Source organism: Natrix helvetica (genome assembly GCF_964273705.1).
Source record: "Natrix helvetica genome assembly, chromosome: 8".
NCBI classification, from domain to species: domain Eukaryota; kingdom Metazoa; phylum Chordata; class Lepidosauria; order Squamata; family Natricidae; genus Natrix; species Natrix helvetica.
The window spans coordinates 15630911-15645532 of NC_138559.1; the positions used below are offsets into that span (position 1 = coordinate 15630911).

The following is a 14622-nucleotide window of genomic DNA, read 5'->3' on the forward strand; positions in this document are numbered from 1 at the left end:
AAGCAAGGGAGAAAGTAGTGAGGGGCATGGACTTTATCCCAATACCTGAGTATCCAAGGCTCCTCAGTCAGCTTGACTGACTGGATGTCAATGCTAAAAGCAACCTGGGAGAATTTCAAAAAAGTGCTGGCTAAAGCAGCACAAACCTATAAGAAACAGGTAGATAAACACCGAGCTCCGCAATGGCCATTCTTGGTGGGAGAAAAGGTTTACCTCTCCATGAAATATTTGAGGTTAAAACTCCCTAGGAAGAAACTAGGCCCAAAGTTTGTGGGACCATTCCCCATAGTAAAGATCATCGACCCAGTCACAGTGCAATTGAAACTGACCCAACTGCTAGGGAAGATACACCCAGTATTACATAGTAGCCTCTTAAAATCTGTGGTTGGATCAACTTGTTGGAAGTTATCACCCAGCCTTCTCCCAGAAAATGAAATAACCTAGGAAATATTGAAAAGGCAGAATATTTCCCTGGATGTGAAAAAAGGGAGAAACACATTTTAAACACAAAGTAACTTTGTCAATGGGCCATTAAGAAGGCCAAGCTAGTCCACTTTACATAATAAAGAGTTCTCCTCTTCAACTCCAGAGTGATGGGATTAAGGCAGGATAATATTGCCTTTTACTCAACTGACCACATGGCATCTGAGAACCAGTGACGTGCGGTGAGGTTTATGGCTGGTGAGGCTGGTGACATCATCAGGAAGGCGGGGAATGGGACGTGTGCTGGAGGCTGAGGCTGCCTCAGCCTCCAGCACACGTGATCCCATTCCCCGCCTTCCTGAGCATGCTCCGCCGGCTCGCGCTTTGCAGTCCTCGAAAGCGACTGGGGAACGACGAGAACCTTCCTGCCTCTGCTGGACTTTGCGCGCTCCTCGCGACTGCATATTGCAGTCGCGAGGAGCGTGCGAAATCCAGCAGAGGCAGGAAGGTTCTTGTCGTTCCCCAGTCGCTTTCATGGCTTCGTCATCCGGGAGCGCCGACAACATTTCTGCCTCTGCAGCTCCCTCTGCAGCGGCTGGACGGAGGTAGCCAGAATGGCGCCGAGGCAGTCCAGCGGGCGAGCGACCGAGGATCAGGCTGCCTCGCTCGCTCTTTCGTCCGCCCGGACCGCCTCGGCGTCGCTGTGGCTACATCCGTCCAGCCGCGCCTGGGAGCTGCGGAGGCAGTCGCTTTCGTGGCTTCGTCATCCGGGAGCGCCGACAACATTTCTGCCTCCGCAGCTCCCAGGCGCGGCTGGACGGATGTATATAATATTATAATATTATATATATATAGTATATAATATTATATACTATTATTTCATGAAGAGAGGTGAGGCTCTGCCTCCCCTGCCTCCCCTGACCGCACGTCCCTGCTGAGAACTCAACCAAACCTGGATTCAAAACTCAGCCTAGAGGGTTGCCCTTGCACGGGCCCATGGGAGTCTGGCAACCAATCAGAATACATTTCTTACACAGGAACAGGAAACAGATAGGTGGGGCAGAACAGATTATAAAAAGCCCTGCAAGCCCTTCTTCATTCTCTTCTCTGCTCTTCTCTTCTTTTCCCTTCTCTTCTTCTCCCCAACGTTGAAGCATGTGATCACCTTTTCTGTTCAGGACTCAAGCCATGTGGTCCTGTCCACCATTAAAACCATCTTTCCAAGCAGCCTCCATGTCTCCAGTGTCTTTTTCCCCACTTGGAGCCGAACCCAGAAGGACATTTCTTCCAACACACTCTAAGACCATTACCCTGGGAGCTCCTGGGCCCTGTAGTCATAGGGGACCAAATCCATTATGAGGTGCGACGAATCCTTAATTCGAGGTGGCACAAGACACAACTCCAATACTTAATCAAGTAGAAGAGCTACTCCTTGTCTTGTTATAATATTAGATACTTAAGGAATTGGAAATTAAGCTAAGATTAGATTAAATTATGAATAAGATTGTATATTTGAATGCTGGCACAAAGTATGTCTACCCAGACGACATGCTGGTTAATGGAAAATGGATTGTTTATATAAAAATAATTTTTTTTAAAAAAAGAATTTTATAAAACACATCAAGAAATTGCAGCTTCCTGCAATAACACCAGCGGAACTGCAAAGAACTGCACTACTCAGAGTGTGGTACATCTTAAGAAAATACTTAGTTGATACCTAGGACACTGGCAGCAACTACTATCAACCATTAGCACCCTTTATGGTATTTATGACGGTTATTTGAATGTTCAGTTGACTGAGTTTCATGTTTAATGAATAAAGTATATAATAATAACAATAACAACAACAACAATAATATCATTTACTCCTAGCCCATTGCTTCATTCTCCCTTCAGTGCTTTGCTCAGAGCATCTCATTGTAATGAAAGCAGCTTTTACTTTTTACACTCTGGTTTCGAAAATGATTTTTTTCCCCTCGTTATTCAAAAGTCTTATATTGAACCTTCGTGTGATTTAATATAGCTAAGATTCATTCTGTTGCTTTTACTTCATTAGTTGTGCTTGCCTGCCCTCAGCATTTCTGCTGGCTTAAATGGGTTGAGCGTTAAGCCTTTGAAACTGAATTGTGGTTGCATTTTTTAAAAAAATAAATGGATAGCCCAGAAAAACTCATTGACAAATTTTGCTTCATGCGGGTTTTTAAAAGTGAAGCATGCTCATTCCCTCGTAGCCATGTATTTCCGTAAATTGAAGAAGGGCTGGCTGCTGGGTTCATCTTTTATTAAATCTTAGCAAGAAGTGAGAGATTGTGAGACTGCAAATAATGTTGATTCTGAGTTTATATACCACATTACAACGGGATGTGATTTTGGTATGTTGTATGAACCCAGCCCACTGGGATAAAATGAATGGAACAAAGTTTAAGAACAAAACTGAAAGTTTGGCATGGAATGTGGCGTCAGATTCTGTGAAGGTTTGACTCACAGATTGCTGACAAACGAAAAAGAGAAGAAGGGACAAAGAAAGAGAAGTTGGCTCCAGGCCGTGATACTGTTTAGTCTGCTTTTTTTTAAAGCTAAACTAAACATTTTTTATTCTTTGATTTAACATTTTCATACGAAGAAATTTGCAGATGGATGGTTTTGTGACTGCAAGGCCAGAAAAGGAACTTTTAATCATGTGTGCCAATGATATCCACTGTGACCTTGAAGCTTGAAAAATATTTGTTTAATTTCTTTAAGGAAGCAGAGGGCAACGGGCAACATTTGGCATATAGAAAACCATGTGTGTATCTTGGGTGGGGAGGAGAGGAGAGAGCAGGGGGAAGGAGGGAGAGAGAAAGCAGCCAAAGCGAAAGAAAAGTGGGGGGGGGCAGATAATAGCTGCTCTGCACACATCCCTCCAATAGGCAAAGACGGAAGTGGTGGTCTATTCCATCTATTTACTAGGGATTATTTAAGGAATCTTTCTCCCTTGCTCTCTTTATACTGAAGAGAGAGAGGGAGGGAGGGAGGGAGGGAGGGAGGGAGGGAGGGAGAGAGAGAGAGAGAGAGAGAGAGAGAGAGAGAGAGAGAGAGAGAGAGAGAGAGAGAGAGAGAGAGAGAGAGAGAGAGATCCTCTCTTGGGCTTTGAACTTTTTTCCTATTCCTGTGAAAGAAATGTATTATGATTGGTTGTCACATGTGCATGGGGCCATGCAGGGGTAACTTTGTAGTAATTCTTGAGTCCCAGACTTGGTTGAATCTTGCTGGGTGATGTAATGAAGGGGCTTTGGGCAATTCCTATTATGGCTTAATGCAGGGGTGTCCAAACTTGGGAACTTTAAGACTTGTGGACTTCAACTCCCAGAATTCATGCTGGCTGGGGAATTCTGGGAGTTGAAGTCCACAAGTCTTAAAGTTCCCAAGTTTGGACACCCCTGGTAATTAATGGCTTTGTCCTGGTTTGGATCTTGAGTGAGGGCTAATCCTATCACCCTGGTGCTGAAGGCCTTTTATCTTGTAGATAGGTTGGCAGGAGTCTTTCTGGGGCTATTAACATAAGTGGGGGCTGCTTTCCAAGAGCATGTTTCTCCTTTTCTCATCCAGGCAGGTATAATATTCTGCCTTTTTAATATTTCCTAGACTATTTCATTCTTCTAGGAGAGGAGTGGTTCTTTTAGGAGAGGGGCAGGTGCTAACTTCCTACAGTTGTGTTAATAAGAAGTTGAGGCCAGCAGCTGTGAGCATTAGATGGAATCTCATTTGTTCTTCCTTCATCCATATTAATCTTTATGGAAAAAATCAAACTAGGTGACCCATAATGTTACACTAATAGGCTGAATAGTAAACCCAACTCAAGGCAAAGTACATCTTAGGTCCCTTTCTATCTTCTTAGGGATGCCCATACAGTGAAAAAGAATAAGCTGAGAAAAAAATGGGTGTTTTTTTCTTTTCCTGAGGCTACCCCAGCATGGCTGGCTGGGGAATTCTGGGAGTTGAAGTCCACAAGTCTTAAAGTTCCCAAGTTTGGACACCCCTGGGCTACCCTATCTAAAGGTCAAGCTGTTCCTGCCTTCCAGATACCTCTTGACTCATTTGTTTCAAGCACTTGGGTTTCTCTATCAAAGCCTTTGGTTGGCCAGTGGAGATTGTTTCAAATTACAGAAATAAATGAAGAGCTCATTCTTCTAAGATGAAGGAGAGATCATTTGCCTGCTAGGGGAATTGCTCTGCAGACTGCTTTGAGCTTTGAGCAAGAGGGAAGCTCTTCAAATCTTCTCATGTGTTCCAACAATCCAAATGAGTCAAATCCAAATAATTTTTTCTACAGAGCTTTTATATTGAATTGCATTTTTGATCCTAGGGCACCTTTCAGGTCAACTCTAAAATATATAGTTATATAGCTGTGGTTCCCATTGAAAAGCTGTGTGTATTTATTTTGGTCAAGCTTTATAGAAGAAGTGTGGAATGAATGAATTGCAAGCACATAGGTGGACTTTTGCTGGTTTATAAACAGGGGCTATAAAATGGAGCAATAGAAAAAATACAATAATTCCCTGGCTCTAATCTGGGAGAAAAGCCAATCTTCCTCCATCCATCTCTCTAGAACAGGGTTATCAAACTCCCTGCCTGCAGGCTGGATGTATCAACTTCCAGTTTAGCAAAGGAGAAAGAAGTCCCGATACATCATGTAACACTGCTGTTACAACATGAGTTTGATACCCCTGCTCTCGAAATATCTCTACCTTAATAAATATTTCAATCAGTGATGGGATTCAAACATTTTTACTACCAGTTCTGTGGGCGTGGCTTGGTGGACATGGCTGGGTGGTTATGTGACTGCATGGGTGCGGCTAACTTGATATCACTCATGCCGAGGGGCGCTTCGCCTAGCCTGGCCTCTTGTGACCATGGGGATGCTGCAACGGTCGTAAGTGTGACAAACAGTCATAAGTCACTTTTTTCAGTACCATTATAACTTTGAATAACTTTGAATGGTCACTTATTGAACTGTTCTAAATCAAGGATTACCTGTACAAAAATACAAAAAAGCTTCTTTGCTTGCAAAAAGCTGCCCTAAATACCAATCATTAGATTAGAAATACCTGCAAGGCAGAGTTACAAATCAGGCAGGGTGCCAGAACACTTGAGGAATTAAAAGAGTTAAAATGCAATGATAACTATCAACAGTAGCTCATTAAAATGAAAGCCTTTAGCAGAGAGGTCATTTAAGCTCTCCAGAAAGAGCACACCCAGGAGAAACAATCCTTAGATCAATTTGCACCAGCTGGTCTCACTCACCTCACAAGATATCCTAAGGAAATCATCCAGATTTAAGGAAAGATCACATGCCTCCCAGAAAGGCAGTAAAAAATCAGTGCCAAGCTTGCATCCTGCCACTTGGAAGTACACTCCAAAAGGACAGTGCCAAGAACCACTAAAGCAGTAAAGGAGGACCCCCTCCCCAGATAGAAAAAGAAACCACGAGACAGGAAAAAATTCAAACACAATACAAATAATTAAATCACAAGTTTAAATCCTTTTAAAACTAAAACACAAGTCATTGCCGGAGCTCACACCCCAGGCAAGCTCAGGTGTAAACACTTGAAATTAGCCTAACTACAAAGAAAGCAATTAACTCTAGAATGAAGCAAAGGAGCAAACACAGTAGCTGTTGCTTGTTAGACCAATTTCCAGAACAAACAGACACAGAAACTAGCCAGATTTCTGAAGCTGCTTCTTTTCAGGAACAGAGATTAACATTTTCCTTCCAAACAAAGCTGAAGAGGGAAAATTATTCCATCAATAAAACACAGGATTAAACATCACCAAACACAGAATTAAACTTCACAAAATATCAGTTTTAGACCAAAAGTCATAAAGGGTATGTAAACTTACATTTGAATGTCAAGCTTTTTAGCTAGTGAAGAAGCCTTGCTCAATATCACTCATCTTGGGTCCTTGTCATGAAAAGCTTCTTTCAGGCAGCTCTGCTTTGTTATTCAATTATTTCTTCAAAGTGCTGATCATTGTATCCCAGCTGGAAGAACTCCAACAGGGGAGTATTTCCTCCCAACACCAATGTAAAAAACTTAAAACAACCCTTCCCCTTTAAGAAAGTACCAACAAAGGATTTTTTTTTTAAAAAAAGCACACATCCCGAGTCAGTAAGTCTAGGTGTACTGCCAAGAATGTAATAAGGGTTAATGGAGATGTAGTTTCTGTAAGCAGGTCAATAAAGATTAGGCTAGAAACAACACCAGAACTCCAAACTGCTTAGAAAATTAACTACAGTTCTAGTGAATAGGCTAGAACCGGTTGAATCCTCTGAATTAGAATCAGTTTCAACCAGAAATGTAAGTATCATTATCCTTCCATTTAAAAGAAATAAATTGATTCTGACTAAGGGTAGCAGTTTCAGTTACCGTGCAAAAAGGAGAAGAAAACGAGGAACCAAGGTGCTTATCATTGGAATTATTCACAGCCATAGAGAGTATTTAAATAGACTTGCAATATTGCATTACAGTCAACCTGTCTTCAGAGATGATTGTTGGTTTTCACATTCAATGGGCCTTTTGAAATTTAGCTTGTATGAGTGCTTGTTGCCAGCCTGCCTCTGTGGGAATAATGTACATGTGGGTAAGTTTGTTGTGTATGTGAACATAAATAGTAGACATTGTTGGAAGAAATGTGCTTGTGGGTTTAGTTCCAAGTGGAGAAAAAGACACTGGAAACATGGAGGCTGCTTGGAAAGATGGTTTAATGGTGGACAGGACCACATGGCTTGAGTTCCTGAACAGAAAAGTGGGATCACATGCTTCCTGATGATGGGTGAAAAAGAAAAGAGGCTGAGATGCTGAGAGTGCCTTCGTTTTATGTCCTCTGTTGGGTCCCACCCCAGAGCTTCCCGTTTCTGTATAAGAAATGCATTCTGATTGGTGGTGAGACTCACAGGGGCAACTCTATAGGCTGTGCTGAGACCCAAGCCTGTTTGTCCTGCTTGCTGATGCAATCCTCCCAGGTGCCATGTGGTGAGATGCTACCTTTGTTATGTAGAATAGACCAACCAGGCCTCTTAATGGACCGTTGACAAAGGTGGGGGCTATTAAGAGTGAGTCTTAAAAATATGTTTCTCCATTTCTTATTCAGGGAAATATAATATTCTGCCTTTTCAGTAATTCCAAGGCTATTTCGTTTTTCTAGGAGAGGGATGGGTTTTAACTTCCTACAGAACACAAACATTTCCCCCACTTTACATACCACAGTGGTTCTGTTGCCTTTAATCCCATAGATGAATACTCTGAGATCCCCCCCTGTTAAGCTAATGAGTCTGAGCTCTGAAGAAATAAGTAGTCATTACAAACTAGGTTGATGGAACTGACAAAGTAATCTTAATTAAGTGAATATATTTAGTTTCTTGTCTTTTATTTTTTATTGTTTTTTTATTGTTTTTTTATTGCAGCATCTGCAGCTGCATTGCAATTGTGATCAACATTATGCATATTTCCTTTGCAAATATTTAAGTTTTTAGCCTGAGAAAGTTGACATAGCATTGCAATCAATTAAACAAACAGCATACAAGAGGATTATTGGCTGGAACACATGGCTTCAGCAAACTTGATCATCCTTTTGAATGCATAAAAATCCTGACTCAATTCAGAAAATGATCCTTGAGTTTCATAGGTAATCTACAATACAATACAATAGTAGAGTTGGAAGGGACCTTGGAGGTCTTCTAGTCCAACCCCCTGCCTAGGCAGGAAACCCTATACCGTTTCAGACAAATAGCTATCCAACATCTTCTTAAAGACTTCCAGTGTTGGGGCATTCACAACTTCTGGAGGCAACTTCTGTTCCACTGATTAATTGTTCTAACTGTCAGGAAATTTCTCCTCAGTTCTAAGTTGCTTCTCTCCTTGATTAGTTTCCACCCATTGCTTCTTGTTCTACCCTCAGGTGCCTTGGAGAACAGTTTGACTCCCTCTTCTTTGTGGCAACCCCTGAGATATTGGAACAATGCTATCATGTCTCCCCTAGTCCTTCTTTCTCTTAAGCTGAACATACCCAGTTCCTGCAACCGATCTTCATATGTTTTAGTCTCCAGTCCCCTAATCATCTTTGTTGCTCTTCTCTGTACTCTTTCTAGTGTCTCCACATCTTTTCTACATCGTGGCGACCAGAATCTACAAACAAGATTAAATGCTAGGAACACAATGTTGTGAGCAATTATGAATGAAAAGTCAGTGCAAAGAACTATGGATCAATTTAAATGAGTCACAATGGTTAGACCTTCTACGATCTTCTCAGATATAAAGTGATACCAGTTCAGAGATTTGGAAAACAGTCCGTTTGGGAACAATCCAAACCACAATGTGTTGTGGCCCAATAGCAGCCGGCGGAGCTGTTGGTGGAATCTGACAGCGATGAATACTATGGGACTGCCCTGGAGGCTGAGGAAGACTCTGGGGTGTGTTCGGAGTCAGAGCAGGGACTAGACAGGCCTGTTGGCCACCAGATGGCGTCTGAGTCAGGGAGCAGTGAGGAGGAACAGAGGGAGGCTGTCCCTGATAGGCGTATGCGTAGGGCTGAGAGGAGGAGGGAGCAGCTTTGGAAAAAGGCTCACAGAAGGAAATAGGAACAGGTGGCTACTGATTGCCCCCCCCCCCCCAGAGCCACGGGAGGGGAATTTTGCAGGAAACAGCAGTTTACTAACCCATGTGTAGCAAAAGTTTGGAGAATTTCGTGAGTTCAAGCCTTGTTTTCATGGAGATAATTTTCTGGGCTCCTAGCCAAGGGGTTGCTTATCTCCCTCCTTAGTCGGGCAGACAGCCAAGCTGGCATCAGTATATACTAGAGGCTTGGGACAGAACACAATGGTATCTCAATATATGTCATTAATTGTTTCCAGGAAGTGCAGCAAGTACTAAAAAGAAGAGTCTCAAACAAACCACATGGCTTACCACATGACCCTTTATTTTGGCTGGGAAAAACTTCCTGTTCCTTTTCTTGTGTCAGTGACCTTCCCAGCATGGCTGTCTTCCTGTTGGTTCTCCACAACCATTCCCCTTTTCTTATTGCAGCATGTTGAGTGCTAAACAAATGCCAAGTATTGGGACAACAGTTTCACGTCAAATGCTTCCAGTACCAAATTTGACAAGTTTTGAAGTAGTCGAGTACTGAGATATCACTGTATAAAAAATTTTCTTGCCCCCAAATCTTTACATCTGCCTGGAATCTATCAAGTTTTCAAACTTACAGAAGGTCTGGTCTTGCCTGAAATTTTCTACTTATTCCACAAATATTTACACATACTTCAGAAGGGGGGGACTTTAAAATTGGCGGGGGGAAAATGACAAACCCCTGAATATATTTATCTGAAATCTCCAAACTACATGTACTCAGAAAGATTAATTGCCATAGAAACTTCATCTAATTATTTATTTATTTATTATTATTTTTTGATTTTATGTTTAAAACTGTGACAACTTAATAGCTTATAATGGCTTACAGTGATAGTAGAAATCATACATCAGTCATTTATGATTGTCCATATTAGGAACCAGAGTCCACTGAAAAACTAGAACTATATATTAACACTGGAGGTGTTCACAAAGAGGAAACTGGACAGACACCTGTCTGAAACAGTATGGGTCTCCTGTTTGAACAGGGGGTTGGATTAGATGACCTCCAAGGTCTCTTCCAACTCTGTTATTCTGTTATATTCAGATACAATGGTAGAAAAGGAAGTCTGAATAGAAAGCAATAACAGATGAAACAGCATTCTATCATTGCTCATTGCTGCTAATATTCTGGAAATCTATCCCGTTAAATGTCCTGCTTCATAGCAAGATAATGACATTCATTTTCAAATTAGCCAGAACTGCTCTTCCTGCCATGAGAATTCTCAGATTGTGCGGTTTCTGATATTTGTCAGATTGTTTGAAAAATTTTCAAACTTGATGAGCTCCGTCTAACTGATAGGAATCCAACAGCTTTCACTGCTCATAGAAAAACGGGATATTTGCTTTCCTCTTGATGGTTTCTGTCATATGTACAACATATTTCTGACAAACGGAGAAAACAGCTCAACACAGGCAGAACTGTCACACTGCTCCATGACAATATCTATTAAGGACCAGGCAGTCAAGGACATCATCTCCTGCTAGACCGAATATTCTTCAGTTATTAGACAATGCCAAGGAGTGGGCATCATTTTTGGAAAAGAGGTATGTGCCTGATTCCTATTTATTGGATTATCTGGTTATAGTAGATCAGTATATCAAAAAATCTGGAAACCATTTTGTCTTCATGTCCACCATCCAAGAGATATAGCCTTAAATCAAATATTGTTTAGCTTTTTGAGTATGTTGGGGTGTGCGTGTTGGTGGTGGATAGGAACTATTTTCCCAGCAGTAGTCATTTTGTCTATCCTTTTGTGTATTGTGATCTTGTAACTAGACTTATGACCACAGTTGAGCCCAACATTTATGTTGCTAAGTGAGAAATTTGTTAAGTGAGTTTTGCCCCATTTTACGACCTTTCTTGCTACTGTTGTTAAAGTGAATTGTTGCAGTGGTTAAGTTAGTAATGCCCTGCAATGGCTAGTGCAGTTTCAGCATTAGCTGATTATATTATGTAGGAATCTATAATCTGAGGCAATTTTCTCTGTGAATGCCATATGCTGGCGGACAGTGTCTCCGGTGACATTAGGAGTTTATTTTTCAATATAACATTTAGCAACTATTTATTTGAATGTATAAGCTACCTAATTCGATTGGACTCTTCCTTTTTTTCATAGATTCACTAATCCAAAGTTTGCTTAAACATCATTTGGCAAAGCCACAATTGGTTAGATTTCTACTACACTCTGAACTCCTAAAACACATGTTTTCCAACCACCAAAATGGTTTATTTTAAATGGATGGTGAGGCTTCTTTGCCAGCCTCTCAGCTGGCAAAACAAAAAATTTCGCCAACTGGAAGGTATGTGTGTGAGAGAGGGGGGGTGGGGAGAGAGAGAGAGAAAGGAACTAAGGGAGAGAGAGAGAAAAAGAGAGAGAGACAAAGATAGAGAGAAAGAAAGAAAGAAAGAGAAAAAAGGAAAGAGTTTACTTTTACTTTTACTTTTATTCATATTTCTAGACCGCCCCCTCTCCCAAAAGGGACTCGGGGCGGTGTACAGTCAATGGAATACATAAAAAGAATACATAAATAAACAAATACTTAAATATTTAAATACTTAAATAATTAAATGCTTAAATGCTTAAATGCTTAAATGGAGGAGGTTATAAAAACTGTACATTCAAGTAAAGCATTTAAAATACAATATTTAAAAAACGACCCCTAAAAATACCCCAAAGAATTAAATTTAAAATAGTTCCCCAGAAATTCCAATTAAAAGTATCTGCCAGGAGGTAAAATAAAACTATGAGTGTGCCAAGCCGGCTAATGGTAGGTAGGTAGGTAGGTAGGTAGGTAGGTAGGTAGGTAGGTAGGTAGGTAGGTAGGTAGGTAGGTAGGTAGATAGATGATAGATAGGTAGATAGGTAGGTAGGTAGGTAGGTAGGTAGGTAGGTAGGTAGGTAGGTAGATAGATAGATAGATAGATAGATAGATAGATAGATAGATAGATAGATAGATAGATGATAGATAGATAGATGATAGATAGATAGATAGATAGATAGATAGATATAGATAGATGATAGATAGATGATAGATAGATGATAGATAGATAGATAGATAGATAGATAGATAGATGATAGATAGATGATAGATAGATAGATAGATAGATAGATAGATAGATAGATAGATGATAGATAGATAGATAGATAGATAGATAGATAGATTGATTGATAGATTGATAGATTGATAGATTGATAGATGATAGATGATAGGTAGATGATAGGTAGGTAGATAGATAGATAGATAGATAGATAGATAGATAGATAGATAGATAGATAGATAGATAGATAGATAGATGATAGATGATAGATGATAGGTAGATGGTAGATGATAGATGATAGGTAGGTAGGTCGATCGATAGATAGATAGATAGATAGATAGATAGATAGATAGATAGATAGATAGATAGATAGATAGATAGATAGATAGATGGAAAATTAAACAGTTAGTGTGTTCTCCTCCCCCATCCATTTTTCTTCTTTCTAATTGTTTATATCTTGATTTGCTTGTTCAATGTCTGGCTGGGCTCTCTATATAAAAGTTGACGTGTTGCGCTCTTTCCTTCAAATTTAGAAATGGGTATGATTTTCACTTCAAAATATTCTAAACTCATTCTGCTCCACTTGTGGCTTTCCACAAGCTATGCTCTTCGGAAACCTATGCCTCATTCCCAAACTAGGTCTGCATGGCCATGTAGCTTGTTGATGTATTGGTAAGTTGAAAAAGTATAGGATGAACTTCAGAAAAATCAGATATTAATTTCTTCATTTATTCAAACATGCAAAACTAAATCCATTTGGGAAGCCTGTGCAGTTGGCAACAAAGGTCATATTAAGCTGTGTATTGGTGCACATTGGCACCAAATTGCTCGCTAATTGCTTGAAGATGAAGGAGTTACTTTTCCATAGAGGTTCTCTTGTGTTGTAGGTGAGCCTAAGTGGTAGGTGTCCCAGAGTAATGGAGTCATCCTTAACCTTTCATTTCAACCCTTGACTTTATTTGTTCTTCCCCACTTTTTCCTCCCTATCCAGTTGGTTTCTTTGGGAATGACAGACTGCTGTGGTCTGATTTGATCAGTTGCAAAAGACACTTAACTGCCTTGAGTTAAGAATGAGATGGCACACTCTCTGCTTCTTCTACTGGAACAGCGGAACTAGCATTTTCCCCCCATTCAATTCAGTGATGGGACAGTTCTTTCCATTCATGATTTATAGGATTTTCTAGCATCTCCATCATCATTAAGGTGATTTAAACCTCTCCTCATTAGTGTTGCATCAGTACAACAATGGTTGAATGATGATAGAAGACTCCATAGATCACTGGGGAGAAAATGGTCCCAGTCACAGCCCGGGCTACTGTGTTGATCTCTCTTTTCCAGCCTCCCAACATCTGCTCCCTGCCTCATTTGCCACAACAGTAGGACTGTGCAGATCTTGTTAAGATTGTGAAATAGTATTGTCGTTTTTATTTGGGGATTGGTTTGGTTTGTTTGAAACCGCCATGCGGTTTTGTTTTTGCTGCTGACAATGAAATGCAGAGAAACTCTAGCTGACTTAGCCTCAGAAATTAGTTCATGCAGTATTTAGAATTAAAAGTAGTGCATTTCCAAATGCTTGAAAAGCAATTGAAGAAGACAAGCAAACTAGTCTTCACTTTGCATCATCATTATAATTCTTCTCCTGTTTCCCTGGGATTTTGTTTTTGTTTTTCACTTACGTGAGCTAACAGCAACCTATGTTTTCATTTGTATTTACATGATTTCTATTACAGAAATATTTTCCATTTTTGACATTACTAAAGCTTTTGGACTTCTTCGGCTTTTGTTTTATTTTGCTATGAATTATTATTATTATCACCATCATTATCTTTAATGTCCTATTCTCTTGTTTAGTAGATGAGATGCTTGCATAATGCATTCTTAATACTACAAGGTGTTTCTGGTGAATGCAGCTTCATAGCTGTCAGATAAAATATTCAGAGCTAGTTTCTATCCACAGGGACTAGTGCTTAAAAAATTGAATCTGGGGAACAGTTTATGAGAAGAGCTGTTTTAGTGTATGTTAATTCTTATTTAGAGGATGAATCTAGTGAGAATGAAACTGCTGGACTATTTTTCACTGATGGTAGAAATACTTATGAAGACTCAACGTAAGAAATATCAGATAGATAGAAAGGTAGTGAACTGAATAGAGACCATTCAGAGTTTCAACAAAAGTCAAAGACATTTTCCTCAAAAACTGAGCCCCTTCAAAATGACACTATGACTCTTTCTTGCAGTTTCCCATTGAAGGGACTGCTTAGAATTAATAATGGAATATAGAGAGCACTATGGTTTTGTATCAGGATATTGCATTAATATGATGCAAATTATCTCATCTGAAGAAGAAAAATAATATCTCCAGCAAGCATCAGGGATTAATATCACTGTTAAACTATTTAAGCACATGGAAAGATATTTAACAAAAAGTAATTAAGAAATAATTACAGCCTTGGAAAAACATAAAGACAGATACAATTTAAGATGAAGAAAGTTAAA

The 14622-nt window shown here is 40.1% G+C and overlaps 1 protein-coding gene and 2 long non-coding RNA genes across 4 annotated transcripts in view; 2 read left to right on the top strand and 1 right to left on the bottom strand.

Annotated features, from left to right (window-relative positions):
• Positions 1-6493, bottom strand: part of UNC5D (unc-5 netrin receptor D) — a 440995-nt gene extending 434502 nt beyond the window's left edge. The window contains exon 1 of the mRNA XM_081960671.1: positions 6304-6493. The gene's annotated coding sequence lies outside the window, so the exon portion shown is untranslated. The remainder of the gene's footprint in view (positions 1-6303) is intronic.
• LOC309395966 overlaps positions 1-14622 on the top strand; it is a 478400-nt gene that overhangs the window by 96047 nt on the left and 367731 nt on the right. The window lies entirely within an intron of this gene.
• The window catches only part of LOC309395967, a 148455-nt gene continuing 142399 nt past the window's right edge, over positions 8567-14622 (top strand). For both annotated transcript variants that reach the window (XR_014176013.1, XR_014176014.1), the window contains exon 1: positions 8567-8644. This is a non-coding gene — a long non-coding RNA (uncharacterized lncRNA). The remainder of the gene's footprint in view (positions 8645-14622) is intronic.